This window comes from Saccopteryx leptura, chromosome 13 (genome assembly GCF_036850995.1).
Source record: "Saccopteryx leptura isolate mSacLep1 chromosome 13, mSacLep1_pri_phased_curated, whole genome shotgun sequence".
Lineage (NCBI taxonomy): Eukaryota > Metazoa > Chordata > Mammalia > Chiroptera > Emballonuridae > Saccopteryx > Saccopteryx leptura.
The window spans coordinates 33,321,726-33,347,205 of NC_089515.1; the positions used below are offsets into that span (position 1 = coordinate 33,321,726).

The following is a 25,480-nucleotide window of genomic DNA, read 5'->3' on the forward strand; positions in this document are numbered from 1 at the left end:
TTCCCCAAATCTTTGCAAAGAGAGCAAGTCCAGATCAATGTTCTCTGCTCGCCCCCTCTCTCCCTCTCCAAACTAGAGTGGAGGGAGCCGAGTCCCTGAGGTTGCCTCACCGCATTGGAATGTCTGAGCTAACAGTGCTTCCAGAGGGTTCATTGCTCCTCTGAACAGCGCTGCCCAGACTTTCTGGAGATTTTAATTCACTCCCCAACCTCGCCAACAGTTGCATACAAGGTGCCTTTTTTACACCCTGCTCTCTGTTCAGTGAAACATGCAGACCATCTCAGGGGAACAATGGCTCCATTCAAGACTTTTTCAAAAGTACAGCCTATAACCTCCATGCTGTGGGTTGCTGCCAGCCATTATCTGGAGCAAGAAAGACTGTCAGATAAAGTGCCTGTGAATTGGGGGAGCACTGGGCAGTTTCCATGGAAAATTCAGCTTCAGTCAACTTAGTTATGCATCTCTGTATACAAGACCTTTCTGCACACTCAAAAACAACAACAACATCAACAAAAAGCCCAAAAAATTATGCTGTGGAACTTGATTTAAATATCTGCGTCTATGTTTGAAATTTCAGCAAGAGAGCACATATCTCTTTTGAACTTGTTACATAATAGTCTCCATTCGATGGAAATTGATTTAATAAGTTATAAACATTGGGACTACAGAAGTAAAGTCATAAAATCATTTTAAGAAATAAAATTATATTCCTACTTTCTTCCTCTTCCATTCTGTAAGTTTTCAGATGGGGGCGGGGGGCTCGTCTCTGACTTCATGCTTGTTGATGCCAATGGGAGGCCCCACATCTCCTACTGCACATATTACAGAAAAAAAGATTGGCCCCTTGCCACACTCAACCAGCCAGCCATCAGTTAACCCATTTATAAACAAACCTTCCTAACACACGGTTAGCAACTCAGTACTCAGTACAGGCACCTTTGACAAATGTATTGATCTTTGTTAAAGAGAAGCTAATTAATTGTCAAACGGAGGGATTTGCCAACAGATATCTGGGTCGTTTTAAAAGCCAAGGCAGCCTGACCTGTGGTGGCGCAGTGGATAAAGCGTCGACCTGGAAATGCTGAGGTCGCCGGTTCAAAACCCTGGGCTTGTCTGGTCAAGGCACATATGGGAGTTGATGCTTCCAGCTCCTCCCCCCCTCTCCTCTCTAAAATGAATAAATAATAATAATAAAAGCCAAGGCAGAACTGAAGGAAAAAGGCAGCCCTTAGTTTAGGAGTTGCAACTTCCTGCCATTCAGTCACAGCATGAGATTGGACCAGGTTTACCAGCTGTCTACAAATACGTGAGTGAGTTCAGACAGTGGGGAGAGGGCCAAAAATGAGCTTTCCATGTTGAGGTTGGTGAAAAACAACCTTGTTAAAGTAATGGGTGGCTCTACTTCTGTGAGGTGTTAGGAGGGAGGGTGGAGGAGGGAGGGTGGAGGAGGGAGGGTGGGAACAGTGAGTGAAGCAGGAGAAATAATTCTATTATCTCTCATATAGCCCATATTAGGGGCACAGACTTTGGCATGGGACCACTTCAGTTGAAATTTGAGATTCACCCTCAGGTATGAGCCCTCAGAGAATTTACTTACTTCTCTGCGCCTAACTTTTTCTCTTTTGAAAACTATTTCTACCCTTCAGGGTAGTTGTGAGGATTAAATGAGTTAACTCTGTGAAGCACTTGGATCATATAAGGGTTACTCTTTCTTTTGAGAGAGAGAGGCAAGGGGAGAGAGACAGGAACCTGGAGCTGCTCATTTATGTGCCCTGACTGGGGAACCGAACTTGCAACCTCCACGCTCTGGGACGACGCTCCAGCTGACCAAGCTATCCAGGCAGGGCTGAATTTCTTTTTTATTTTCAGGGAGATAGAGTAAGGGAGAGAGAGGGGAGGGGAGGAGAAGCATTCATTTGTTGTTCCACTCAGTCATGCACTCATTGGTTTCTTCCCTTGTGTGCCCTGACCGGGGATCAAACCCGCAACCTTGTTGTTTTGTGATGACACTCTTAACTGACTGAGCTAACCAGCCATGGCTGGGTTTCTTTTTTTTTTATCCTTCTTTATTCCCCTCCCCCCATGCCACTAGAGACTTCTCTAGATGTAGTTTTTAAGATTTTTTGTTGTTCTTGGTGGGCAAAACGTTCCTCGGAGGAGGAGAGCTCTGATATGATCATGGAACAAAAAGAAAAATAATAGTCGCTTGAAAAACACCTTTTCTATTAACTGCTCAGGGAGTAAGTCTGCTAGGAAAATGGCTATGGCTCCTGGCTGACTCCAAGAAGTGATGGGATTCAGCCGCTTTGCACCAGTTTGGCAGAACCAATTCCTAATTTTTGTCGACTTTGGCGAACCAGTTATTAAAATGGCACTTGTAATCAGGGTTCTTTCTAGTTCTCTCTAAGTTGGATGCCTGGGCAGCTGCCCAATTTAGAAATTACAAATTTACATTCCTTACTTTTTTTTTAACATTCATCTGTGCAACAGAGTATTGTGTACCTCTTTTGTTGTTCTTATTTAAGTATTAAAGTGCATGAAATAATAAACTATTTTCTGATGTATCGTTTTTTTTGTTTTGTTTTGTTTTTGTATTTTTCTGAAGCTGGAAACGGGGAGAGACAGTCAGACAGACTCCTGCATGCGCCCAACCGGGATCCACCCGGCACGCCCACCAGGGGCAACGCTCTGCCCACCAGGGGGCGATGCTCTGCCCCTCCGGGGCGTCGCTCTGCCGAGACCAGAGCCACTCTAGCGCCTGGGGCAGAGGCCAAGGAGCCATCCCCAGCGCCCGGGCCATCTTTACTCCAATGGAGCCTTGGCTGCGGGAGGGGAAGAGAGAGACAGAGAGGAAGGAGGGGGGGGGTGGAGAAGCAAATGGGTGCTTCTCCTATGTGCCCTGGCCGGGAATCAAACCTGGGTCCCCCGCACGCCAGGCCGACGCTCTACTGCTGAGCCAACCGGCCAGGGCCTGGTGTATCGTTTTTTAATAGATACTTATAAAGGTCATTAGGGCAGAGAACCGGTTGTTAAATTATTTAAATCCCACCACAGATCCCAAGTGCTGTGAATTGTCAGTAGCCACTAGTGGAGGGCGGAAGACATGGAGGAAGACGTGCACAGGTCAGTTCACTGATTCTCTAACTGGAAACTTAGTGTCCATCCGTTCTAAAGCCTCCAACAAGCTCATTCTTTGGTTTTTCTGCCATTTCTCCTTTACTAATGTCAGCATTGTACTATCTGCTAGCTTTCCCAAATTGTTTTATTAACAATTATCAGTTTAAGCACATCCTCACACTGTCAACCACTTCTTCTGCCAAAAAATAATAGTAATAAAAAACCAGCAACTGTAATTGACTGCTTACCATTGTGCCAGTCTTTTATTTTTTCATTAAAAAAATACTTATTGAGCACCTACCATGTGCCAAGCATTGTTCTAGGCACCAGAGACACAACAGTAAACACAACAGTTAACACAGTCTGTTCCTTTTGGTGTTTATGTTCTGGCAGGAGTAGACGGACTATAAAACTATGTTTAAAAAAAAAAAGTAAAGCAAACAGTATAGTAGAAGGTGATGAATGCTTGAGAAAAGTAAAGCGAGGAAGACAGGAAATGCGTAAGAGTTTGAGGATTGTGATTTTAAATAGAAAAGTCAGGTTAGACTTTATTGAGAGGTAACAAACAGTTGAGTAAAGGCTTGAAAGAGATGAGCGAGGATGGAAGATGCTGTTTATTTTCTCCAGTACCCATTCTTCATTGGTCTCCATTCGTTATTAAATTGCTCCCGATTCTGTTTCGGCTGGGCCAACAATCGCCCACTCCTTTCCCAGCCTCCCTTGAGTCTAGACATGGCTAAGTTTCAGCCAATGGTATATAATCAGAAAGTAAATATGTAATATCCAGTAACATCTTTGAATTTGGAGCTACTTGCCTTTGATCTCTTTTCTCCTTTACCATTAATGAGAATTGGCAAGAAGGGGGCTCCGTGCAGAGAACAGAGCTGCCATAGCTCTTCAAGCTATTTCTGACATTGTGCTGAAGAGTTTCACATCCACGCATCCTTCCAATATTGGAAACGCATGGTGCCCTCCACAAGGGGAAAGACGTACACAGAATATTCCCAGCATGGAAACCCATGCCTGAAAAATAATAGGTTCTCAGAAAATCCAAGAACCTCCTCGCCTCAGCTCTTTCCAATGCTACTTTAAACAGCTGTCACATCTTGGCCTTCTAAAGTCTCACCCTTGAAATTCCCCTGTCTGATCACAATCTTCTTTTCTTCCTCTTCCATTCTTAGGCTGAAACTCCTCCCCACCTTTTTTGTAACAGACAGAAAGAGGGACAGATAAAGACAAACAGGAAGGGAGAGAGATGAGAATCATCAATTCTTCGTTGCGGCTGCTTAGTTGTTCATCGATTGCTTTCTCTTATGTGCCTTGACTGGAGGACCACAGTGGAGCGAGTGACCCCATGCTCAAGCTGGTGAGCCAGTGCTCAAGCGGGAGGCCTCGGGGTTTTGAACCTGGGTCCTCTGAATCCCTGTTTGACACTCTATCCACTGCACCACTGCCTGGTCAAGCGACACTCTATCCAGGCACCACTGCCTGGTCAGGCGACACTTTCTTTCCTTAATTCTTGTTTTCCAGAAGCAGCTTCTCACCCTGTGCTATCTCACCTTGACAAAGACATTGTAAGCAGTGAAGATGAAAGAATGACTCCATCCATCTGAACTCAGCATGTCTGAAATGCGTTCCAAACCTGCCCTCCTGAGCTACCGTACCTTGATCTAAAGCCTACATTTCTCTTCTGACGACTCCTCTTCCTTCTGCTTCACCTTTTCGTCTACTCTCGCAGCCCTTCTGAGGTCCTTTTGATCTCTTTAAATATTTAAAGATTAAAAATGCCCATATCTCGCTGGTTGAAAACCCTAGGCTTGCCTGGTCAAGGCACATATGGGAGTTGATGCTTCCTGCTCCTCCTCCCATCCCCCACCCCACTCTCTTCTTTCCTCTCTAAAATGAATAGATTTTAAAAAATCTTTTAAAAATAAACAAAACCAATATCTACTAAGTTAATGATTAACATTTAACAAAATTCTAATGGAATTTTTTGAAACTTGCCAGAAAATGAAATTGTTGAAACTAATGTAATGATTACATTGAATTTCATTATAATATTCTCTCTACTTTTGCTTTTGTTTAAAATGTTCATATTAAGAAGGTTTTAGGCCCTGACCTGTTAGCTCAGCAGTAGAGTGTCAGCTGGCGTGTGGAAGTATAAGGGTTTGATTCCCGGTTAGGGTACACACAGGAGAACTGACCATTTGCTTCTCCACACCCCATCCCACTCCCTGCTTCCACTCTCTCTCTCTCTCTCTCCCTTCCTGCAGCCATGACTCATTTGAGCAAGTTGTCCCCGGGCACAGAAGTTGGCACCACAGCCTTGCCTCAGGTGCTAAAATGGCTCGGTTGCCAAGCAATGGAGCAATGGCCCCAGATGGGCAGAGCACCCTCGCATAGGGAGTATGTGAGGTGGATCCTGGTCAGGGTGCATGCAGGAATCTGTCTCTCTGCTTCCCCACCTCTCACTTAATAGAAAGAAAGAAAGAAAGAAAGAAAGAAAGAAAGAAAGAAAGAAAGAAAGAAAGAAAGAAAGAGAAAGAAAGAAAGAAAGAAAGAAAGAAAGAAAGAAAGAAAGAAGTTTTTAAAAACTTGACTGAAAATTTCAAAAAATCATTAACCAGAAGACTGTTTGAAAAGAAAGGTAAAAAGAGGGTAGCAGAGATGACACCAGCAGTGACTGTCCACTAGCAGAAGCCATGTGGTAACAGTGAGTGTCCGGTGGGGAAACCCCAGCAGCTGGTCCGAAGCTTGACTGTTCCTGTCATGTGACCTTTGTTATGTCTTGCCACCCCTCCTTGGTTCCAGCCACTTTCTAAGCTCGGTTCTCCAGCCTTCCCAATGATTCTGATACAATGCAGTCTTTCCCACTTAAACCAGATAGAGTTGGTTTTTGTTGTTTGCAACCAAGAAATATGATTTGAACTGTTTAGAAAAGAAAATATAAACTTTCAAATATAAATGTCCATAGGCTTAAGAAAAAAAATCATAAGAATTCTGAAATATCTAGATCTGTATAATAATTTTAAAAAACCCAACAAACTACGTATCAAAACTTGGCTATCAAGGCTCCATTGGAGCAAAGATGGCCCGGGCGCTGGGGATGGCTACTTAGCCTCTGCCCCAGGCGCTAGAGTGGCTCTGGTCGCGGCAGAGCGACGCCCCGGAGGAGCAGAGCATCGCCCCCTGGTGGGCGTGCCGGGTGGATCCCGGTCGGGCACATGCGGGAGTCTGTCTGTCTCTCCCCGTTTCCAGCTTCAGAAAAATACAAAAAAAAACAAAAACTAACAAACAAACAAAAAACTTGGCTATAACTAAAGCAGTACTGAAGGGAAATAAAACTTTCAAATGCATTTATTAGAAAAACAGAAAGGTGTATAATGAATTGCTGAAGCATTCAACACAAGAAACTAGCCAGAGAACAACAGAGGAAACTCCAAAAATGAAATAATACATATAAAGAAGTTATTTAAATAGAAAACAAAAAAGATGGAGCTTTTAAAAGACTAGGAAAACTTCTAGCAGTAATAAGACAAAAGAAAAGAGGACACAAATATATAATGTGGAAATAGTAAAGTTTGTATTCATTGAAAGGTGAGTTAGAGTCAGGTAAAGTTCTAAGTATTTAACATAACACATTTAACCCTCACAACAAGCCTTGAAATTATTATTGAAATTCCTTTTTACACAACAGGAAACTGAGGCACAGAGCAGTTAAGTAATTTGCTTAAGATTCATGACCAGTTGTAAAAAAAACCCTAGGCATTCTGGCTCTAGTGTCTCTCTATTTTTTACCATTATGCTAAAGAAAGAGAACACAACTAGAGTTATAGTAGAGAGTTAAAGATAACATGACAGTTCTGTGAAAAACTTTGTCATTAATTTTGAGAAGGTAATATAGACAATTTTTTACGTTATGTTTTTGTTCATTTTTAAAGCAAATTTATTTATTCAATAGCTACCACAGGTAGTGTGAGTCCTCTAACTTATTTTTAAGGTTGTCTTGGCTATTATGGGTCCCTTGGATATCCTTATGAATTTAAAAAAAAAATTTTTTTAATTTTTATTTTATTTATTCATTTTAGAGAGGAGAGAGAGAGGGAGAGAGAGAGAGAGAGACAGAGAGAGAGAGGAGAGAGAGACAGGGGGGAGGAGCTGGAAGCATCAACTCCCATATGTGCCTTGACCAGGCAAGCCCAGGGTTTCGAACCGGCGACCTCAGCATTTCCAGGTCGACGCTTTATCCACTGCGTCACCACAGGTCAGGCATCCTTATGAATTTTAAGATCAGCTTGTCAATTTCTGCAAAAAAGAAAAAGGCAACAGGACTTTTGAAAGGGGTTGTATTATATCTGTAGGTCAGTTTGAGTCAGTTTGTATCTCTAGATCAAGGAACATGGAAAAAATTCAAAAGATGTAAAAAATTCTCCTTCATTATCCTCTACCACGCATTTCCTTGACCCAGACACAACCCTTAGATATCCTCCCATTCATTGTGTGTATATATATAATTTCATTCATGTATGAGTAATATTTCTATAGGAGAAATTACTAGAAGTTGAACTATTGTGTTTCAAAAGATTTTAAACTACTGCCAGACTGACCACAGCAGAAGTTGTAATAATTTATATTTCCACTGGCAATGGTATGTGAGTATTGGTTTCCCCACCTCCTCCAACAAAGTGCTTTTCAAACTTCTTGAAGCTCTTTCTTTCTCTTTCTTTCTTTCTTTCTTTCTTTCTTTCTTTCTTTCTTTTCTTTCTTTCTTTCTTTCTTTCTTTCTTTCTTTCTTTCTTCTTTCTTTCTCCTTCCTTCCTTCCTTCCTTCCTTCCTCCCTTCCTTCCTTCCTTCCTTCCTTTCCCCTTCCTTCCTTCCTTCTTTCCTTCCTTCCTTCCTTCCTTCTTTCCTTCCTTCCTTCCTTCCTTCCTTCCTTCCTTCCTTCCTTCCTTCCTTCTTTCCTTCCTTCCTTCCTTCTTCCTTCCTTCCTTTTGTGAGAATGAGTGAGACAGAGATGGACACAGAGTCAGACAGAATGGGAGAGAGATGAGAAGCATCAACTCATAGTTGCAGCACCTTAGTTGTTCATTGATTGCTTCCCATATGTGCCTTGACTGGGGGGCTAGCTGAGCCAGTGTCCCCTTGCTCAAGCCAGTGAGCTTGGGATCTTGTTGATGATCCCATGATCAAGATAGTGAGCCTGCACTTAAGCCACTCTATCCACTGTGCCATCACCAGTCAGGCAGAGGCTCTTTCAATATGGATTGTTGGGTTTCCCTTCAGGATGTGCCCTTTTCTTTGGCATCTTGCTTTCTTTGTGGAAGTTTTAGGTCTGTAGCCTTGGGTGTCTTTTTTATGGAACTTCCCACACCTTTTGAGCCTCCTCTGTATTTGACCTTCTTTCTTAGTATGATTTAAGAAATGTCTGAGACCAATCATAATTTATTATTATTATATTTATTATTATTATTATTAGATTATGTGATCACTTCCCTGGATACTTAAAAGACTGTTTTGTTTTATTTGAAATCTGACATACAAAAGCCAAGCTGATTTCTGGGACAGTCAATACAGAAAGGGGACATGCCCTTCCAAATATAAACACTTTATATCTTTTTGACAAAAATATAGGATAATACCTTTAAAGTCTCAGAATAGAAAAGGAGTTTTTATATGAGGCTTCTTTAAAAACTAGGTAATAAGAGAAAACTGGTAAATTTGGCTTTAACCATATAACCTACATAACTACAGGTATCATTAACAAAGTTGAAAAAAGTCCAAAGATTGAGAGAAGAAAGTTGCAACATACATAACAGACAAATCATTAGTGTCCGAAAGAATGTCTTAAAATTAGTAGGAAAAATAAAAAATGAACAAATAATATGAACAAGTAATTTATTAAAAAAAATAAACCAAAAGGATAATAAACATAGGAAAATATCTAAGCCTCATTTATAATTTGGGAAAACTAAAAAAAAAATTTTAAATGAAATAATTTTTTATACCAGCTACTTGGCCAAAAAGAATTAAAGTCTGGCAAGAACAAATGTTAAAATTAGAGAACATCGGCCTGACCAGGCGGTGGCACAGTGGATAGACTGTCGGACTGGGATGCAGAGGACCCAGGTTCGAGACCCCGAGGTTGCCAGCTTGAGCGCAGGCTCATCTGGTTTGAGCAGAGCTCACCAGCTTGGACCCAAGGTCGCTGGCTCGAGCAAGGGGTCACTTGGTCTGCTGAAGGCCCGCGGTCAAGGCACATATGAGAAAGCAATCAATGAACTACTAAGGTGTCGCAATGAAAAACTGATGATTAATGCTTCTCATCTCTCTCCGTTCCTGTGTGTCTGTCCCTATCTATCCCTCTCTCTGACTTTCTCTCTGTCTCTGTTTAAAAAAAAAATGATTAGAGAACATGGGAATTCAAAGAGAGTTGGTGGGAATGTAAAGTGATACAACCACTTTGAAGAGCAGTTAGATAATACGTGGTGAAGTTGAAGATACCCTTATATTATAAACTTCAGTTCCATGTCCATGTTTATATATAGAAGAATTTCGGCATCTGTACATAAAGAGACTTACTAAAAGTTCCTTGCAGCTTTGCTGGTAGTTGCCAAAAAGAAAAAAGGAAAAAAATGATTGAAATAAGCCTGCATATTCATCTATAGAGGAATTTATTAATACATTTGTTTTGTTTACTCATGTGACATAATGCTATACAACAGTTTAAGTGAATAAGTTAGATTTGTGAATATCAACATGAATATATCTCAAAAATAGGATGTTAAGTGAAAAAAAACTTGCAGAATGACAGAGTATATGATACATTGCTTTAAATTTTGAGAGCAAAATTAGATTATATCTGGTTCACAGGTACATATTAAATGCAAGTGTAAACACATGGTCAGGGTTGTGTACATGAACTTTATTATAGGATTTGCCTCTAGACAGATAAGGAAATGAAAGAAAGTATACAAAAATCACTTCAATTTATCTGTAATGTTTTTGGTCTTTAAAATATCTGAAGCTTGACATCATCAAAATTAAAAACTTCTGGCCCTGGCCAGTTAGCTCAGTGGTAGAGCATCGGCCTGGCATGCAGAAGTCCTGGGTTCGATTCCCGGCCAGGGCACACAGGAGAAGCACCCATCTGCTTCTCCACCCCTCCCCCTCTCCTTCCTCTCTGTCTCTCTCTTCCCCTCCCACAGTCAAGGATCCATTGGAGCAAAGATGGCCTGGGCGCTGGGGATGACTCTGTGGCCTCTGCCTCAGGCGCCAGAGTGCCTCTGGTCGCGGCAGAGCGACGCCCCGGAGGGGCAGAGCATCGCCCCCTAGTGGGCAGAGCGTCGCCCCCTGGTGGGCAGAGCGTCTCCCCTGGTGGGCGTGCCGGGTGGATCCCGGTCGGGCGCATGCGGGAGTCTGTCTGACTGTCTCTCCCCATTTCCAGCTTCAGAAAAATGCAAAAAAAAAAAAAAAACAACAAAAAACCTTCTGCTCTGGCCTGACCAGGCGGTGGTACAGAGGATAGAGTGTCGGACTGGGATGCGGAAAGACCCAGGTTCGAGACCCCAAGGTCGCCAGCTTGAGCGCGGGCTCATCTGGTTTGAGCAAGGTTCACCAGCTTGAGCCCAAGGTCGCTGGCTCAAGCAAGGGGTTACTCGGTCTGCTGCAGGCCCGCGGTCAAGGCACATATGAGAAAGCAATCAATGAACAACTAAGGTGTTGCAACGAAAAACTAATGATTGATGTTTCTCATCTCTCTCCGTTCCTGTCTGTCTGTCCCTATCTATCCCTCTCCCTGACTCTCTTTCTGTGACTCTGTAAAAAAAAAACCCCACAAAAAACAAAAAAAACTTCTACTCTGAAGCCCTGGTCCAGTAAGTCAGTTGGTTAGAACATCATCCCAATATGCCAAGGGTGCAGGTTCAATCCAGGACACATACAAGAATCAACCAGTGAATGCATAAATAGCTGGAACAGCCTATCAGCATTTCTCTCTCTCTCCCTCTCTCTCTCTCTCTCTTCCTATCTCTCTCAAAAATATATATATTTTTAAGTTAAAAAAGCCTTCTGCTCTGCAAAAGACACTGTTGAGAAAATGAGAAGATAAGCTACAGACTGGGAGATAATATTTGCAAAAGACACATCTGATAAAGTACTTTTATCCAAAATATACAATGTGAAAATTCAACAATAAAAAAATGAGCAACCCAATTAAATAATTGGGAAAAGGCCTTAAAAGACACCTCACCGACAAAGATTTATACATGACAAAGAAGGATATGAAAAGATGTTCAACATCAAATGTCATTAGGAAAATGCAAATGAAAACAGCAGTGAGATACCACTACACACCTATCAGAATGGCCCAAATCCCCAGCACTGACAATACCACATGCTGAGAAGGATATAGAGCAATAGGAGCTTTCATTCATTGCTGGCAGAGTGCAAAGTAGTGTAGCCACTTTAGAGAAAGTTTGGCGGTTTCATATAACACTAAACATACTCTTACCATACAACCCAGCAATAAATTGAAGACTCGTGTTCACATAAAAATCTGCACACAGATGTTTATAGCAGCTTTATTCATAATTGCCAAAATTTGAAAGCAATCAAAATGTCCTTCCATAGGCGAATGGATTAATAAACTGTGGTACATTCAGACACTGAAATATCCATTGCTAAAAAATATAACCTGGCCCTGGCCGGTTGGCTCAGTGGTAGAGCGTCGGCCTGGCATGCAGGAGTCCCGGGTTCAATTCCCAGCCAGGGCACACAGGAGAAGCGCCCATCTGCTTCTCCACCCCTCCCCCTCTCCTTCCTCTCTGTCTCTCTCTTCCCCTCCTGCAGCCAAGGCTCCATTGGAGCAAAGTTTGCCCGGGTGCTGAGGATGGCTCTGTGGCCTCTGCCTCAGGCTCTAGAATGGCTCTGATTGCAGCAGAGCGATGCCCCAAGATGGGCAGAGCGTCGCCCCCTGGTGGGCGTGCCGGGTGGATCCCCGTCCAGTGCATGCGGGAGTCTGTCTGACTGCCTCCCCGTTTCCAACTTCGGAAAAATAAATAATAATAAAAAAAAGACCTATCAAACCATGAAAAAACATAGCAGAATCTTAAATGCATATTGCTAAATGAAAGAAGTCAATCTGAAAAGGCAATATACTGTGTTATTTCAATTATATGACATTTTGTAAAAGACAAAACTATGTAGATCAGGGGTAGTCAACCTTTTTATACCTACCGCCCACTTTTGTATCTCTGTTAGTAGTAACATTTTCTAACTGCCCACTGGTTCCACAGTAATGATGATTTATAAAGTAGGGAAGTAACTTTACTTTATAAAATTTATAAAGCAGAGTTACAGAAAGTTAAAGCATATAATAATAATTACTTACCAAGTACTTTATGTCAGATTTTCGCTAAGTTTGGCAGAATAAATCTTTATAAAACAATTTATTATAGTTAAATCTATCTTTTTATTTATACTTTGGTTGCTTCACTACCACCCACCATGAAAGCTGGAACGCCCACTAGTGAGCGGTAGGGACCAGGTTGACTACCACTGATGTAGATAGATTAGTGTTTGCCAGGGGCTAGGTGGTTGGGAGAGATGAATAGCTGGAGCACAGAGAAATTTTAGGACAGATAAACTATTCTGCATGATACTATAATGGTGGAGATATGCCATTATGTATTCATCAAAGCCCATAGAATGTACAATACCAAAGGTAAACCCTAATGTCAACTATGAGCATAGCTAGGGTGAGGTAAAATGGAGTACTGATATTTCATTAGGTTGTGAGTACTGTATTAGTTTCCTGTTGCTGATATAACAAATTACCATGGATTAAGTGGCTCAAAACAACACAAATTTATTATCTTCAGTTCTAGAGATTAGGAAGGCCAAGTTCATTCTCAATGGCTTGAAGTCAAGGTATCAGCAGGGCTGGTTCCCTTAGGAGGCTCTAGGAGAAAATCTTTCTTGCTTTTTCCAATTTCTAGAGGCTGCCTGTATTTCTTCTGACTTCCATCACTCCGATCTTTACTTCTCTTGCCACATGTCCTCCTCTGGTCTTTTTGTCTCCTTATATGTCCCTTGTGATGATATTAGGCTCACCCAAATAACGCAAAATAATCTTCCCATCTCAAGATCCTTAACTTAATCACATCCGTGAAGTCCTTTTTGTCATGTACGATAATGTATTCACAAGTTAGGATTTGGATGTTGTTAGGGTCCACTATTCAGGCAGATTTTAAGCAAGGAGAATTAGCCTTGGGGGCTCACCTTGTAAAATATCAGGTTCTTTTCCAATCTGATCCCTTAATAGTTGCCCTGATTTACGTTATCTTGTTTTTCCTTTAGCTATGCTCTTATCATCATATAAAAACACAGTATGTTGGGCCCTAGTATATGTTCTTTATACATTTTGGCTCATTTCATGTAGACACTGAAAGATTAAGCAATTTACCCCAGCTAGTAAGTAGCAGAATCAGGATTTAAATCCTGGCAGTTGCTCCCTAGAGTTAATGTCTATACTGTCTTGATCTTTGATGATCCACCTTTTTTCTGAACACCTTGGTATTGAGCATGACATCTGTTAAGCCACTTGACATCAAATGACATCCTCTTCAAACTCTGGTTTCCACAAATATCAATATGTACTAACATGGCCTCTGCTTTGAGCCATATATACCCTCAATCAGGCCAGTAGCCTACTTCAGTCTTTGAACATATTTGTATGAACAATCAAATTAAATCTTTGACCCTTCAGAAACCAAGGACCAGACCTTGACCATGGTAACTCCACTCCACAGTGGATCAGTCCTTGCAAAAGTAAAACTGTATACATTCCTGCAGTTTTTACTACCGTATTGAAAAGTATTGCTTTTAAAATTGGGACGGTGACTAGCTTCTACTTTTTATTGAGTACATGGAAGCAACAGTTAATGCAATTTGGTCTGAGCTCTGAGCATAATTCCACTGTTGGAAGAGCAATCATGCTCAAATTTATTAGAGGCTGGAGGCTCTGCCATGGTTCATTAAAGTTTTTCATTTCTCATCTGCATTAAGCTAAATGCATTCTGGTAAGTCAGACCACACAGAGCTGTTACTCTGATTAGATTTTTTCCTTAACCCAGGAGTTCCTAATCTGAGACCAAGGATGGTTCAAGTAGCCTGTGGATGTATTCAATGGTCAGCGATAGGTTTCAGAAAGTCAAGAACCACCAGGAAACAAGTATTAAAACTCAGTTATGGGCCCTGGCCAGTTGGCTCAGCGGTAGAGCGTCGGCCTGGCGTGCGGGGGACCGGGGTTCGATTCCCGGCCAGGGCACACAGGAGAAGCGCCCATCTGCTTCTCCACCCCTTCCCCTCTCCTTCCTCTCTGTCTCTCTCTTCCCCTCCCACAGCCAAGGCTCCATTGGAGCAAAGATGGCCCGGGCACTGGGGATGGCTCCTTGGCCTCTGCCCCAGGCGCTAGAGTGGCTCTGGTCGCGGCAGAGCGACGCCCCCGGAGGGGCAGAGCATCGCCCCCTGGTAGGCAGAGCATCGCCCCTGGTGGGCGTGCCGGGAGGATCCCAGTCGGGCGCATGCGGGAGTCTGTCTGACTGTCTCTCCCCGTTTCCAACCGTTATCAGGTTCTTTTCCAATCGGATCCCTTAATAGTTGGGGATTATACTTCAGAAAAATACAAAAACAAAACAAAACAAAAAAAACCTCAGTTATGGGCTGCAAAGATGGCCTTAATTTCTCTCCACCTGCATTGGCCAGAGTCACCATCCCCTTTCACCAGTCCAACTGCCAAAAGCCTCCTATCTGGTCTGTTTGCTTCTGCTTTTGTCTCCTACTATCTACTTTCCACACCACAGATGGATAATTCTTTCAAAGTGTGAGACAGTCTATAGTATTTTCTTATAGCAGCCTAAGCAGTCTAAGGCAAGAGAAGAGAAGAACATATTTACTGGGCTGGTGTGGCAGGTTAAAGATGGCTGCAAATTCTTTGACATCTTCCCATCAAGAGGTGGAGTCTATGCTCCTATCCCTTGAATATAGGCAGATTCCATGACTGCTTTGAATAACAGAATTCAGTGAAGTAACTCTGTGTCCGTTTGCAGGCTTGGCCTTAAGAGAAAGAGAGCCTCCATCCACATCCTGTCTCTTGGAGCACTCATTCTTGGAGCCCTGAGATGCCATGTAATAAGTAACTACCACTGAAGTTGCCATATTGTTAGAAAGCCTAAGCTAGTCACTTGGATAAGCCTTACCTATCAGTCTGTCTCTGTCTGCCTGTCTGTCTATCATTCTATCTATCTATCTATCTATCTATCTATCTATCTATCTATCTATCTATCTATGAGAGAGACAGAGAGAAAAAGAGAGAGGGACAGACACAGAGAGATGCCCAAACAACTCCCAGCTGTTTCAGCTCCCAACGTTCAAGTTACCTTAGTTATGGCCTCAGACGTTGTATAGCAGAGTCCAAACTTTCTTGCTATGTATTTTCTGAATTTTTGACCCAATAAATTATGAGCATTTAAATAATGAATTATTATTTTAAGCCTGTAAGTTTGGGGGTAGTTTTTTATGCAACAATATACAACTGGAAGATTGAGACTTCTCTGGGTATGTCTTATGTTTTGTTATCTATTATAGTGTAACGCCCCATACTTAGTGGCTTAAGACAATTGTAATTTTTCTTTCTTTCTTTTTTTTTTTTTTTTTTTGTTATTTTTTCTGAAGCTGGAAACGGGGAGAGACAGTCAGACAGACTCCCACATGTGCCCGACTGGGATCCACCCGGCATGCCCACCAGGGGCGACGCTCTGCCCACCAGGGGGCGATGCTCTGCCCCTCCGGGGGGGGGGGGGTCGCTCTGCCACGACCAGAGCCACTCTAGCACCTGGGGCAGAGGCCAAGGAGCCATCCCCAGCGCCCGGGCCATCTTTGCTCCAATGGAGCCTTGGCTGCGGGAGGGGAAGAGAGACAGAGAGGAAGGAGGGGGGGGTGGAGAAGCAAATGGGCGCTTCTCCTATGTGCCCTGGCCGGGAATTGAACCCGGGTCCCCCACACGCCAGGCCGACGCTCTACCGCTGAGCCAACCGGCCAGGGCCGACAATTGTAATTTTTCATAATGCTTGAGTGGTTCTTTTGCTTCTTGTGGTGTTAGGTGGCATCATTCATATGGCTGGCTTAAGCTGTACACTCCACTGGGACGCCTCAGTTCTCTTCCACTTGGCCTCTGTCTCCGTATGGTATCTCTTTTCCTGGGTCTTTCTATATGGTCACTACCTCCAGCAAGATAGCCTGGATTCTTTTGCAGCTTGATGGCTGAGTTCTAAGTTCCCTGAAGATAAGTCCCGATGCAAGAGCCTTGGCTTAATCATGCTTCCTAGGAGGCCGGTGACCAATGTGAGTCACATGGTTACACCCAATATCGATGTGAGAGATTACACATGCACTAAAACCAGAAGGCATGGTCCACTGAGAGACACAAGTATTATCGTTTATCATATTTTGTGTATAGTTTTCACCTTTGAACCATATAAATGTTCTACATTTTTAAGAATAAAATTAAATAAATATGGTGAAAAAAGCAAACTGTAAAATAGAATATAAACAGATATCTAATTGATATTATGCCCATACAAAAAAAAAAATCAATCTAAAAATGTTTGAGCATAATACCCTAATGGTATATCATTAATGAGGTTTATGCTAAGAAACAAAAACTTTCAAGGAAGTCTTGAATTTTACTTGGTAAATTTTATTTCGGTAGTGATATTGGCATAGTAACTGAGATACGTTTGTGAATATTGTATGATAGAGTAAATATACTGATATTTGGGGAAACCAGGACTCTCACTAAGGTAAAAGGGAAATACAAATGTGTAATAGGGGAAAGTAAAGAAGAATCTTGTGGTATTATATTTGAATTAAAGATACCAGTGTGGCCTGACCAGGCGGTGGCGCAGTGGATAGAGCATCGGACTGGGATGCAGAAGACCCAGGTTCGAGACCCCGAGGTCGCCAGCTTGAGCGTGGGGGCTCATCTGGTTTAAGCAAAGCTCACCAGCTTGGACCCAAAGTTGCTGGCTTGAGTAAGGGGTTACTTGGTCTGCTGTAGCCCCCGGTCAGGGCACATATGAGAAAGCAATCAATGAACAACTAAGGTGTCACAACAAAAAACTGATGATTGATGCTTCTCATCTCTCTTCGTTCCTGTCTGTCTGTCCCTATCTATCCCTCTCTCTGACTCTCTCTGTCTCTGTAAAAAAAAAAAAAAAAAAAAAAAAAAAAAAAAAGATACCAGTGTGAAGTCATGATTTCATATAGATTTATACACACACATACACATACACACACACTAGCCTTTCCGCAAACAGGGCTTAGAAGCAATGATATCCCAGTAGCAATAAGCATAACCACCACCCAGATCTTGATTACTACCGCACTAAAAGGAATCAGGTTTCCTAAGAGAAACTGCTCATAACAGGTCTAGGTCAGTGAAAGCACAAGGTGTATCTATAAAGCTTTTCTGTGCCAAAAAGCAAAGAAAGACTAATATGCTGAAAGACTAATGGCATGTGAAAAGGGCACAAGCGTTAGCTTGAAGTAGCTCTTACTAATCAAATCCGGGACGATCTGAGCTTCAAAAAAAAAATCTAGCAATGCTATTGGGTTGTAACACTGTGTTGAAAAAAGAATCATATTGATATTTTAAAAAGGGGATATAGCTCATTTATACAGAGAATATCAGCTAATATCTAAAAGGAATAATAACCGGATTAGAAAATGTTTCGTAACCACCAATGTAATAACCAATTAGGAAGCATGTCAATAGATTACAGAACCTCTGGGTGAAATGTTGTTGGGAAACATGATATTCATATAGTCTTCAAGTGTCACCTGTGATCAATCATTAATTATAAAGGGAAAAGGTGCTTTTACAACAGACACTACTTTAACCCAGTGATAAAACTTAGCATAAACAATAATTGGACAATCTAACATTATATGCATCCTTTTGGTATGCAGTGAGAAGTATATATACATCATACATCACTACTGTAATGTTCTTTACCAAAATGTTTGACACGAATTTAATCATGAGACTACAAGGTAGAAAAACTAGAAGGAAACAATTGTTCAGGACTCTTCAAAAATAAGAAAAAGAGTGAATCTCAGAAGAGTTAAAAATAAAGCACAGCACTTTCCTAGACTAAGAGAAAGCTAAGAGATGAGTCAAACAAATGCAATATATGAACCTTGATTGAATCCTAGATTTTAAAAAGCAGCTTTAAAAGACATTTTGGGATTATTGGGAAATTTGTTTATGTAATATGTATTAGATTCTGTTTGTATCAGTATTAAATTTCTTGCATGTGAGAATGTATTTTGGTTATGTAGGAAACACATGATGAAGTATTTAGGGATAACATGTTGTGATGTTTGCAGCTTTCAAATGGTTCAGCAAAAACAAAACTGTGTGTGTGTGTGTGTGTGTGTGTGTGTGTGTGTATTGAGAGAGAAAGAGAGAAAAAGCAAATGTGGCAAAATATTGACAATTGATAAACCTAGGTGAAGGGAATATGAGACTCAACTTCTCTGTAAGTTTTAAATTTTTCAAAATAAAAAGTTGGGGAAATAACAATAGAAAAACAAACAGTTCAAGAAAGACAAATATGGCCCTGGCCGGTTGGCTCAGCGGTAGAGCATTGGCCTGGCGTGTGGGGGACCCGGGTTCAATTCCCGGCCAGGGCACATAGGAGAAGCGCCCATTTGCTTCCCTACCCCCACCCCCTTTTTCCTCTCTGCCTCTCTCTTCCCCTCCCGCAGCCAAGGCTCCATTGGAGCAAAGATGGCCAGGGCGCTGGGGATGGCTCCTTGGCCTCTGCCCCAGGCGCTAGAGTGGCTCTGGTCGCTGTGGAGCGACCCCCCCCCCCGGAGGGGCAGAGCATCGCCCCCTGGTGGGCAGAGTGTCGCCCCTGGTGGGCGTGCCGGGTAGATCCTGGTCGGGCGCATGCGGGAGTCTGTCGGACTGTCTCTCCCCGTTTCCAGCTTCAGAGGAATACAAAAAAAAAAAAAAAAAAGACAAATACCATTTTATGCTATTAAATCATTCTTCTCACCTCACTGTGCTTTGTTTTTTACAACAATGCCCAGTACTGCCAAGGTTGTGGGAAGCTTGCACAGCCGAATCGCCAGTGCCACAACCACAGGCTCAACCTATGTGGACTACCAAACAGCAGTGCTTCTCATGAGAGGAACACTTTCATACTGGTTGAGGCCATTATTGCTTTGCAGATTCATTTCCAGAAATTAGGGCAACAAGAGTAAAATTCTGTGCTTGAAAATTAGAAATAGAAACAACCTAACAAATAAGGTTAACATTAGGAAATTATGCTCCGCCATGAGATGGAATATTATCCAAGTATTAAACATTGGTTTCAAGACTTCCTAAAATGAAAAACAAAAGATTATGTGTAATGTTTAGTTCTTTAAAAAAAAAAAAAAAAGAGGCCCTGGCCGGTTGGCTTAGAAAAAAAAGAGGCCCTGGCCGGTTGGCTTAGCGGTAGAGCGTCGGCCTGGGGTGCGGGGGACCCGGGTTCGATTCCCGGCCAGGGCACATAGGAGAAGCGCCCATTTGCTTCTCTACCACCCCCCCTCCTTCCTCTCTGTCTCTCTCTTCCCCTCCCGCAGCCAAGGCTCCATTGGAGCAAAGATGGCCCGGGCACTGGGGATGGCTCCTTGGCCTCTGCCCCAGGCGCTGGAGTGGCTCTGGTCGCGGCAGAGCGATGCCCGGGAGGGGCAGAGCATCGCCCCCTGGTGGGCAGAGCGTCGCCCCTGGTGGGCGTGCCGGGTGGATCCCGGTCGGGCGCATGCGGGAGTCTGTCTGACTGTCTCTCCCCGTTTCCAGCTTCAGAGAAATACAAAAATAAATAAATAAATAAATAAATAAATAAATAAAAAAGAAAGAAAGAAAGAAATGAAGCCTGAGGGGTGGTGGCACAGTAGATAGAGCATTGACCTGGGGAGCTGAGGTCCCAAGTAGAAACCCTGAGGCCACTGGCTTGAGCTTGGGCTCATTCAGCTTGAGTGCAGAGTTGCCAGCTTGAGCATGGGGTCGCCGGCTTGAGCGTGGGGTCGCCGGCTTGAGCGTGGGATCACAGACATACCACCCAGTGATCCCAATCGATGTCATAAGAAGCTGAAGAACCATCCAGCAGAGCCTTGTCTATGCTTCAGACTCTTCCAGAGCTGCCGTGGTTAAAGTGTTTGTTTGTTTATTTGTTCATTTGTTATGAGCAACACAATCCAGGTTTAGCTAGCTTATGCCATGTATTAGTTTCCTATTGCTGCTGTAACAAAACACCAATAATTTTGTGGTTTAAAACAACACAATTTTATTATCTTGCATTTCTGAAGGCCAGAGGTCCAAAATAGGTCACACTAGGCTAAAAAATAAGATGTTGGCAGCTCTGTATTTCTTCCAGAGGTTCTAGGGAGAAATCCAGCCCTCTGTTTTTCTTCAGATTCTGGAGACTGCCTGTGTTACTTCAGTTGTGGCCCCTTCCTCTGTCATCAAAATCAGCAGCATTGCATCTTCAAATCTTTCTGACTCTGCTGCCACCATCATATCTCTTCTCTGAATTTGTCACCCTCTTTCTCCTATTACGACCCTTGGCATTTCATTGAGCCCGCCCATATAATCCATATAACCTTGTGCTAAAATCCTTAGTTTGATTTAGTTTAATAACATCTTTTTACTTCATAAGGTAACAGATTCATAGGTTCCAGGGATTAGAACATGGATATATTTGGGAGGCCGTTATTTTGTCAATCATAGGCCATAAAGCAATATTTTGGGAGGATACTTCATTATCTCAAGAAAGTTGGCCCTGGCCGGTTGGCTCAGCGGTAGAGCGTCGGCCTGGCGTGCGGGGGACCCAGGTTTGATTCCCAGCCAGGGCACATAGGAGAAGCGCCCATTTGCTTCTCCACCCCCACCCCCTCCTTCCTCTCTGTCTCTCTCTTCCCCTCCCACAGCCAAGGCTCCATTGGAGCAAAGATGGCCCGGGCGCTGGGAATGGCTCCTTGGCCTCTGCCCCAGGCGCTAGAGTGGCTCTGGCCGCCGCAGAGCGACGCCCCAGAGGGGCAGAGCATCGCCCCCGGTCTGCGTGCCGGGTGGATCCCGGTCGGGCGCATGCGGGAGTCTGTCTGACTGTCTCTCCCCGTTTCCAGCTTCAGAAAAATACAAAAAAATAATAATAATAAAAAAAAAAGAAAAAAAAAAAAGAAAGTCAACAAGAAGTTAAACCACTGGGTTTATGGAGAGCAAGAGCCTTGTTGTTTCTAGGAATTTGAGCACCAGGAGTTAATAACAACATGAAAAGCTATCATACTTATGAATCTCTTACTGCGTGTCAGTCACTGCCCTAAGAACTCGACATGTATTAACTCATTCAGTCTTCATATCAGTGTATGAGGTAGGTACTCTTATCTGCCCACATTTTATACATGGGCAAACTAAGTCACTAAGACCTTGTGACTAGAGCTATGCCACTGATGCGAAGAAGCTCCAGAGGCCTTTTAGTTTTTGTCTTTTAGCTCACAGTTCCAAATTTCTGGGACAGATCAGCAGGTTGGCTGAAGAGACTACCCTAAACTATGGTTGCTGAGAGACTCTGGTGGCAGAGACATGGCCATTGGGTGCTACTCTCAGAGAAGGGATTTATTTGACCAATACAGTTATCCCAAGAAGTATTCACTTCAAGAGTAAAGATTGCTCTGGAGGCCTTCTTTGGTTAATGGAAAAAAAATGAATAGCCCAAGTTAATTTTAATACAGAGTGCTCTGTGGAATTCTGTAGGAAAAGTATGTTTTTACTATCTTCAATGCTATATAATCTGATTGTGCAATTGTTTAGCCAATAAGGAAGTAAGAATTTGGTGTTTAAATGTTGCTTTAAAACTGATAGAATAATTGTAAATTGAGCAATAATTTCCAGATACTAGAGAACAAAGATTTCTGTGGTTAAAAAGTATGGCAAATGTGATATCGCTCTTAGAAATTTATATCTTGTATTAGTGTGTAAAAGATTAACTGAAAGAAATCTGATTTACTTTGTTTACTGGTTTAACCAAAAAAATCTATTTTTTAGCACAACTATTCCCATATATTCCTGTGTAATATTTTCATCTTAACACTAATTTAGGTAGCTCTCAGGTAGAAATCAGATAAACTGGAATATTTATGGAATTTCACCTTTTCTTATTATGGCAGCTGAAATTTAAATTCTATTCAAGTACAATTTTGTTTCTTTGCTAGTAACATATCAATTTTTAAATGCATAGACCAATAACTCAAAGTGAGGTCCTGGTTCTAACAGCAGCAGCACCTGTGAACTTGTTAAAATGAAAATTTTCAGGTCCCACCTCAGACCTACCAAATGGAAGACCCTGGGGGTATGGCCCAGGACTCTGGTGCAACCAGCTCCCTAGGTGATCCTAACGTAGGCTAACTTGTGAGAGCAAGTCAGGCAGAAGGCTCCCATTGCAGAAGGCTCTTCAATGGGCATACCTGGTGATACTGAACTGAAAAGGTATTCTTATAGCCCATGAGTCCTGAAGTACAGCAGTCAGCTGAGAGTGACCAACCGTCCTGGTTTGCTTGAGATTAGTAGGGCTTTCTAGAAGACAGGACTTTCCACTAAAATTGAGGCAGTGCTCGACAAGCTAAGACAATTGATCACCCCCTTCTAGTATCTCTCTCCCCTTTTTATAGATGAGAAAACAGAGATTTTTTAGGGACTCACTCAAAGTCCTAGAACTAGGACACTATAGAGGCAGGACTCACATGCAGAAAGTTTAGTTGAGAGACTGGGCTCTTATCCATCATGCCACACAACCTATTAATTGGATGAGAGCCCAAAAATGCTCCGTGGCAGAGTGGAGGCTGGCTGGAGGCCCTGAGTCTGCTCCCTCTGAGGGGAACCCCGTTTGGGGCTGAAAAGTTCCATTCGTGGAGATCAGAAGGAAACACCTCCCTTCCCCACCAACAGGACAGGTGAGCGGACTAGAGCAGTTCCCCTTTATTTGTGGTTTCATTTTTTGTTGTTTTAGTTACCTGTGGTGAACCAGCATCTGGAAATATTAAATGTACATTACAGAAATAGTTTGTAATTTTAAATTGTGCCTCATTCTAAGTACCTCGCTTCATCTCATCATGTAGGCATTTTATCATCTCATTTCACAAGACAAAGGGTGAATACTGTATAGTAAGATATTTTGAGAGGGAGAGGCCACATTCACATAACTTTTATTACAATGTATTACAATTGTTCTATTTTATCATTCATTGATAATCTCTGACTATGTCTAATTTATACATTAAACTTTATCATAGGTATGTATGTATAAAAAACATACTATATATAGGATTCAGTTCTATCTGTGTCTGCTAACGGTCTTGGAACACATACCCCATGGATAAGGAAGGATTACTATACAGAATAGTATAATATAGTGACAGTGGCTTGGCTTTGAATTCTAGCTGCACTTACTAGCCCTGTGACCTTGGGCAAACAACATCCTCTGCACTTCAGTTACCCATTATAAAGTGGGAATAAAGATGAGACCAGAACCAAAGGATTAGTGTGTTAAGGCACATAAAGCTCTAAGCACAGTGCTTGGCACATAGTAAGCAGGCAATACGTGCAAATAAGAATGAAGGATGCCTGACCTGTGGTGGAGTGGTGGATAAAGTGTTGATCTGGAATGTTGAGGTCGCCCATTCAAAACCCTAGGCTTGCCCGGTCAAGGCACATAGGGCAAGCAATCATTGAACAACTAAAGTGAAGCAACTATGAGTTGACACTTTTTGAGCCCCCTCCCTCTGAAAAAATCAATAGATAATAAAATAGATAAGAAGAAGAGCCTGACCAGGCGGTGGTGCAGTGAGTAGAGCATCGGACTGGGATGCGGAAGGACCCAGGTTCGAGACCCCGAGGTCGCCGGCTTGAGCGTAGGCTCATTTGGCTTGAGCAAAAAAAAAAAAATTCACCAGCTTCGCTGGCTCAAGCAAGGGGTTACTCAGCCTGCTGAAGACCCGCGGTCAAGGCACATATGAGAAAGCAATCAATGAACAACTAAGGTGTCGCAATGAAATACTGATGATTGATGCTTCTCATCTCTCTCTGTTCCTGTCTGTCTGTCCCTATCTATCCCTCTCTCTGACTCTCTCTCTCTCTCTGTCCCTGTAAAAAAAAAAAAAAAAAAAAAAAAAAAAAAAAAGAAGAAGAAGAATGAGGGAGACCATACTTGTCCTTTCCATTCAGACCTTGGTCCCAGCCCACCTGGCAAGCTCTCTTTCCCACTGCACTGCAGGTCATGACAAAGAACCAAGGAATGGGAGATTATTCATTCAGCAAGCACTATATACTGACTAGCTTTAGCACCCAACATAGTACCTGGTACACAGTAGGTGCTCAATATCTTCAAATGAACCAAATGCTTGTTACATGCCAAATATGGTATTCGGTTTTGAGGATACAGAGAAAACATGATAGTCCAGACCCTGTAGAAATAATCTAATAAGGAAGACAGATTTTTTTTTAAAAGAAAAGATAATAACAGTACAACAGTCATCATAATAGAAGGATGCAAAGTAGAATTGAATGGACACTCAAGGAGCACTGAGGAAAGACCTAACTGAGGCTGCAGAGGAGGGGGGTGAGGAGAGGCTTCCCAGGAGGACAGCACGAAATGAGTCTAGAAGGACAAGCGGGGAGAAGTAAGATGTGGGCATTTCAGTTGAGTGACAACACGGACAAGGACAGAGGCTTGAATACCACCATTGCTTTGTCAGAGAGAGAGAGACTGTTAGACTCAGCATGTCCAGGGTTGGGTGGGAAGGAGTCAGGCGTCCTCCCTCCTCCTAGCACATACATGCACTGGGTCTTCTGATACCAACATGACTGACTGGCAAGAAAATTAGACAGGAGAGTGAAGGCCTCTGTTCTCAGCTTCAGGGAAAATTTATTGTATGTTCATTTTTGTCCTCTAGTGCCAAGTTCATGCTTCTGCAAAGACTGGGTGTTTCCTAAATGCTTCAGACAGACTGGCAGAGCAGCGATGTAGGCAGCCAAAACTGTGAACAGGCTCCCCAATTGTTCTGGGGAGTTGCTGGTTCTCCAGCCCTTTACCCTGAGGGGCCCTGGACTAGATGTGCAGGCCTGGTATTATCCACATTGACAGAAATAGATTTCCAGACGTGGAAAAGCAAAGCACACAAAGGAAGATACATACCCGGCTATCTGGGTGTGTACCCTTAGATGCATTTTTGTCCCTAAAGTAGAGATTGGGTATTTCTG

At 42.7% G+C, this 25,480-nt stretch overlaps 1 non-coding gene across 1 annotated transcript; it reads left to right on the forward strand.

Annotated features, from left to right (window-relative positions):
* The first annotated feature begins 19,659 nt into the window (after nt 1–19,659).
* On the forward strand, nt 19,660–19,735 carry TRNAP-GGG (transfer RNA proline (anticodon GGG)). The gene has a single exon. It is a non-coding gene; the product is annotated as a tRNA-Pro (tRNA).
* The last annotated feature ends 5,745 nt before the right edge of the window (nt 19,736–25,480 follow it).